Raw genomic sequence first — 6,498 nt, 5'->3', positions numbered from 1 at the left:
GAGGAAATATCCGGTGTGTTGTTGGGTTCCTCTACATATCGGTTCGGTTGCATACGGGTTTGACATTAGCTTCACTGCAGCGTCGGACATCAAACAAACATCCCGGTGTCGTGTCCTAACCACCGTCCGACGATACTCCGACATTCCAAAACCCCGGTTGCGAAGGTGTGAAATGATGCCGTTCCACATTCCATGCACAAATCCTGCCTTGCCTACCTTCGCAAGAGGTGCAAATAACATACTTCAATGCATCCGATGGGGAGGGTGGAAAACGCAGGCAGCCTCCGACCCATCTGTTCGGCCTCCAAAGGGCGTTATCCGGGTTTTGAAAACGGGGATTTTGGCTCCTTCACCACCAGGGCTTCAACAAAGACCAAGCGCGCGCTCGCTCGTTGGATTGATTGATGTTATGATCTTGTTTTTGCTCGGGCATAACGAAATACCGGAATGGCAGTGTGCGTTTGGAGGGGAAAAAAACCCAACATGAAGTCACACTGCAACCGTATGTGCGGCACCAGGCGGCTCCATCGAAGGGCGAAAGCGAATCAAACACGGTTTGGCGACATGGAGTGCCTTCGAATTTCCCGGCACGCTAAACGGTGGAGGTCAAATTGATGGCCCCCCATTTAACCTTCGTCCCTATCGTTTATCGCATGTGCATTTCGCGCGCTTTGAAGGCGCCGTTCGAATGCGCGAGCCGTTCGAAGTAGTGATGTGCAAACTGAGTCGGAGTGAGTGAGTGAGCCATTTCATCGCAATGAATGAATTGATTCAATTCACCAAGATGATTTATAATGGCTCATTCATGATTCGGCTCAGTGTGAATGTATTGGCTCAGTGTGAGTCCATTGACTCAGTGAAAGTGATTTGGCTCAGGGAGAGTGAATTGGCTCCCTCAGAATAATTTGACTATTTTACAAGCTCAAAACTGCACTTTTTTTATGGATAATCAGTGATTACCAGGTCAATTCAGTTCATCTGTAATTATCCATCGAAAAACTGCGTAATTTCAGCTCGCGAAATAGTCAATTCACTCTTCCTGATTCAATCCACTCTCCTTGAGCCAATTCACTCTCCCAGAGCCAATTCACTCTCACTGAGCGAATACATTCTCACTGAGCCGAATCATTCTCACTGTGTCAATTCATACTGAATGAATCCAAGAATCGACTCTCTTTTCTAACTCACTCACTCTGAAATGAATCACGTTACCGAATCGTTATTCTCATCACTAGTTCCGAATGATAATGGATGACATTTTTCTCCACCGCGTTCGCGTTTGTGATGCGCCATTTTTGGATGCACCAGCTCCAAAGGGATGGTGTTGAGATTGATTTCCGACGATTCTGTGCATCGGCGTGTATTCAATTTTCCATCCCGTCCTTCCGTTCTCGAACGCCAAAGAGACCTGCCTCAACGGACATCGGCTTTGGGTGGGCGCCATTTTTCAAAAACACTCCAAACTGGCCAGTCTTCCGGAAAGCGCTCCCTTGAGCACGTTAAAATATCATTCTTTGACCAGACACATCAATCTTCCGAAGGAAATTGTTCCTATTAATTTGTCGCCAACGGACCCCTAACCTCCCCGCCCGTCCAGAGCTATTATCCCGTTTTATGGCCAAAGCTGTGCCTTCTTCATCGTCCCATCAAACGACACGACACACACCACTGGACGTTAAAATTCAATCAACAAACTATAAATGAATAATTTAACACACATGTCCCCCTGGTGTCCAACTACTCTGTCCTTCAGTTCGTTGTGGAAAGGATAGGACGAAATAGATGCTCGACTTCCACTTCGTGCGGGGAAATTCCAAATATTTACACAACAACAATAAAGACGATAATAGATGTTGCAAACGCACTAGGTTAGTGAGGTTAGGGCGCCAGGGTCAGTTGTTTTGGTCCTTGTTCCGCTTATCTTAATCCTAATCTCATCTTCCCAACATCCTAACTGCTTCGAATTCCAGCCCATCAAGGGTCGTAAATTTATTTTCATATTTCTTTTTTTCGTCCGAAAATGGGAAATTTATTGAATAGTGGTTGTACAATCAAGATGCTTGCCATTTCACTAGTTTTCTCCTCTTTTTATCACCATTTTGGCTTGCGTTGTTTGCATACTTCGCGGGAGGAGAACCGAAGAACTTTGGTCCATAGACACTCACCACCCTTGTCACCAGCCTAACGATGGGTGTCATCCGCCCTCGCCACCCACCCACCCTCTCGTTGCGATGCGATATTATCTCATCGACATCTTCTTTCAACGCCTTGTGTGTTTGACTTCCGACCGAGCCTCGCAAGTTCCTGCTCCTAATTTCACGCACGCATGTTCTTATCTTACAACGCCAACGTTCCCTACCGAGCCTCCCTGCTCCCCTCTCAGCCATGTTGGAGCCATGCTGGAACAGCATTCTTCGCATCCTCCGCAGAGTACGTTATTTACACGCCAAAGAGTCAAGCTTGTAGCCATCAGATGCAGGCGGGGGACTTCTTAAAGTGAGAAAATTATATCTGGCCCTCGAAGATTTGGCAGAAGAAAGGCGGTTCTCGATTGGGAATCCTTTCGCTAAGCGGAAGGCGTTCAATCGGAAAGCACTTGACTTTGATCGCAAACTTTGATCCGCTCATAATCGACTCGGTTATCAAATAAATACACTGGGAAACTGAAGGGAAAAATGAAAACATGCAAGAACCGTACGGTGTGTGGTTTTCCCTCCGTTTTTACTTCGCGATAATAATATAGATAGCTTTCCCATCCCACGTGGCACGTGTGGTTGCTTGCTTGAAGGTGGCCAGGAAAACCGAAAACAGGACTCCGGAGGATGGGAAAAATGGACGGAATGAAATTACATCTGCCTTCAGAGTGTCAGGAAATGAGAACTCATTCCCCCGTCGCTGGCGTGAAAAGGGGTAAAAACCTCTACACAATATTTTGGCGAAGGCGACGAAAAGTCAATTTTCCCCCCCGTCCTTTTCGGGAAGAACAACCCAATTGAACGGCAGAAAGCGTGGCAGAAGGGTGTTTCTTGTACGAGGAACCCTTCGCATTTCGGCTCCCAAGGATCGAGATAATAAGCGAAATGAATATCCTGCTTCGCTCCACTCACGTACCACACATGTGAGTGTGACGACACACGCATCACCACCCTTTTTCCGGCCAAAAAAGCCGGATCCTTTGGCCATCCCCTACGCCGAGGGAAAATACGAGGGAAGACGCGCTTCTTAAGGGGTTGATTCGATTAAGGATGCGTTGCGCCATGAAGGGAGTGCATTAAAGCGAGAAGGCGTGTAAGTGTGTGTGTGTGTGTGTATGTGGATGTTGTACGTTCGCCTTTTCGGAGTTGGTGAAATTTCGGAGGGATTATACTTTTTTCCCTCTTGAAGACGACCAAAGAGCTCACTTTCGTGCCAAGGTTCCTCCATCGTACAACACACGGCGCACGTAAGTACCTCTTCCATACCTCCAGAATCCCTTCGTCGCAAAATTCACCAACGAACGAGAGAGATTAACGAATTCTTCCTCTCATACAACACGTGCGGTCGCGATGACTTCGGTATCCGTTGCGTTCATAAATTTCAGTTTAAATTACTTTCCATACACCTTCAGGAGGGTGAGAAACAAAAGGGAAAAAAAACCGCGCCGACACAACGAGAAGATTCACGACGTTTTAAGAACCTTAAATGACTGCCTGCATATGGCGCAAATTAATCGCATATGTGAAAGAATTCACCAACACTTTTCGTGGACGGACACATGTCGGGTTGGGAAACCCTGGTTTGGGGAGGAAATTCAATTTAGTAAGTCTTTCTTCTACGTTGTACGGAAGTAAATGAACGTGAAAGATGCGTAAAATTGTACAGAAGGATGGAAATCCATCGTTAAAGCGCAATTTCTAACTATGACTCGTCGATTACTTTAGTTAGATGTTCAAGATTTGAACTGAATAAATGAGTTTTAAGTTCAATTTGTCCCATTGATTTATTCGTTTAGGTTAGCCAATCATTTCACTTATGTATCTTTTTAATTCTCTTAGTTATTCCTCTTAGTTTTTTTAAGCTGAAAAAGTACTGCGCAAATTTTATCTCAAAAACACGACCCTTCGGTCTACGTTTGGAACGCAATGATTTATGTTTTCCGCCTGGTTTGGGATTCGTCATGTTTTGAAATGACCACAGAAAAGTTATCGTTTTGATCTCTTCTAATTCTGGCATCTAAATCTTCAGAAATTCGCAACAAAATTTACCCATAATTAGCTTGTGCCTTTTATCACGCAATTCACTGCTCAACGTCTTCCACGAGCCAGAGGAAAATTGTTCTTCATCTCATCAGAATACATCCCCCGACCGACCGTTCGACGTACAGCTTGGGAATTGTTATGGCTTTTGCTCAATTCGTGTCGCCATAAACCGATCATTGACATTCGCTCCGGTTCGGATCAGCATGGCAGGATCGTCTTGCCGGTTCCGAGGTTCAACCTTCTCACCCACACACCAGCAGACCCCGGGCAGCCGAAACACATGCTTCAATGGACCCCCTCCCCCCCTCACCCTTCCTCTCTTCGGTTCCGGAAGGACGAGCTCCGAAGCGTGGCCAGTGGAAAGCCGGCTCTAGCCTCGACACGATGATGATGATTAATTTCCCCAAGGCACGGGCGAGGGAAGGACACATTAGGGAGTCAAAATGGGGACGAGTCCGAGGGGTGAGGGTGCCGTGGAAATTGACTACGACAAATACCATTCAATAAATGTTCCTTCTCGTCCTTGCGCCACCATTATCGTTTCACCTCGACTCGACTCTCTCTCTCTCTCTCTGTCGTTGGTCGTTCGTGTTTTCCTATTGCTTCCTTGAGACCTGAGCGGTCTGGCGCATCCAGCGTATCATACGCTACTATTAAAATAACCCCGGTCCCACCACGCCGGCGATGGTGCAATGTCCTTCCAGAGTGCCTCAACCGTCAAGCATCAAGTCGCCGAGAAAGTGCTGCGTGTTGCATATCTCCCTAGAACAAACGGTCAAATAGGGGTTCGCCATCCGGTTTGCACTCCCGGAATGTACAGCAAATGGTGGTTTTGGTGTCTTGTCGTGTCAATGCAGTGATGAACATACAACCACTCTCTGGACTGGAATGTACTTTAGTGGTCCATCTTACGTGTCGGAGGTGTTTGAGATGCTTGTGATCTTGTTGGAAGACGTCGCTTTTATACGAACGAAAGAATACTCACTTTCAAAGGATAAATTCAACGCTATTATCACAGTTGTGAAGTGTTTTAAATCAACTACGTGTACACAGCAAAAGTTGAAATTATATTAGAATTAGTAGCACATTTCTGAACCAATCCAGAAATATGTCTTTGAAATCAGAAATCAACTGTTTAGCTTGATATACTCTCCGTAAATGAGATGAAATGGAATATTTACACTTACAACGGTTTGGAAGGCGAATACAGCTATTCATAAAGGGATTTTGCAGATAATATCATAACAGTAGCAGTATTTATTCCAACTGCAGCACATAATATTCCAATAGCGTCAGTGGATTTTATAAAGCGATCATGTTTATTATAACTGTGTCAGTTGATATCAGAATCGTAGCAATTGATATTATAAAGTTGGAATATCATGTTCTACAGATAGAATAAATGCTGCCACTATTATGATATCATCTGATAAACCCTGTAATAAGCAATATTATGTCGTTTTGAAATTTTAGTCTCGAATTTCAAATTTCAAACATTTACAATCACGTTATTTTCCTTTTATTTTCCTTGAAAGTTATCCAAATTGCAAAGCATTACCACAAACGGGCAAAAAATTTCACGTCGTAGAATGTTTTTGTTAAGTTCTTTCACCTCCTTTAACAAGCTTCTTACATCCACCGCCGATACGACACGTGTGCTTCGTCTTTTGCTTTTCAAATAAGCCAAGCGCAGCAACAATCAACTGCGTCCCACTTACTTCCACCCTCTCCCCCCGGAGACGTACGCCTTGTTGCCATCAAAAAATGTTAAAATTTAATCAGATTTTTATCTCGACAGCATATCTTTCCACTTGCCTCCATCGACAGCATCCTCCTTTTCCCCGACATCTCGACATTTGGGTTTGCTTCCCCCAGCGGCGATGACTTGGAGCGAAAGGAAGATATTCTTGCCAAAAAATCGTCCTCCGCTCCAACGTACACACATACATATATTAAATTAAAATGTTACTCCCCGCGATACAATCCTTCCTTCCAGCCCTCCCCATCCTTGACGCGAATACAGGGGGCCCGAAAGCCAGCTGGCTTGACTTTTCTCCAGGTCGATTAAATTTTCCCATTTCCAACGCGAACTAAAAAGCCTCCTGGTTCCTCATTTACCGGTGAATCTTTTGTTATCATCCGGTGGCTGTGTGTGTGTGTGTGTGAGTCAAAAAGCACCGGAAAGCTACGGCGTACGCTTCGTGTACGCCGGGCATCAACCGAAGAGCCGGAGAGTTACCATTTTCGATACTAATTTGAT

The sequence above is a fragment of the Anopheles ziemanni genome, chromosome 2, assembly GCF_943734765.1.
Source record: "Anopheles ziemanni chromosome 2, idAnoZiCoDA_A2_x.2, whole genome shotgun sequence".
NCBI lineage: Eukaryota > Metazoa > Arthropoda > Insecta > Diptera > Culicidae > Anopheles > Anopheles ziemanni.
Note: the sequence above shows the minus strand (reverse complement) of the source record.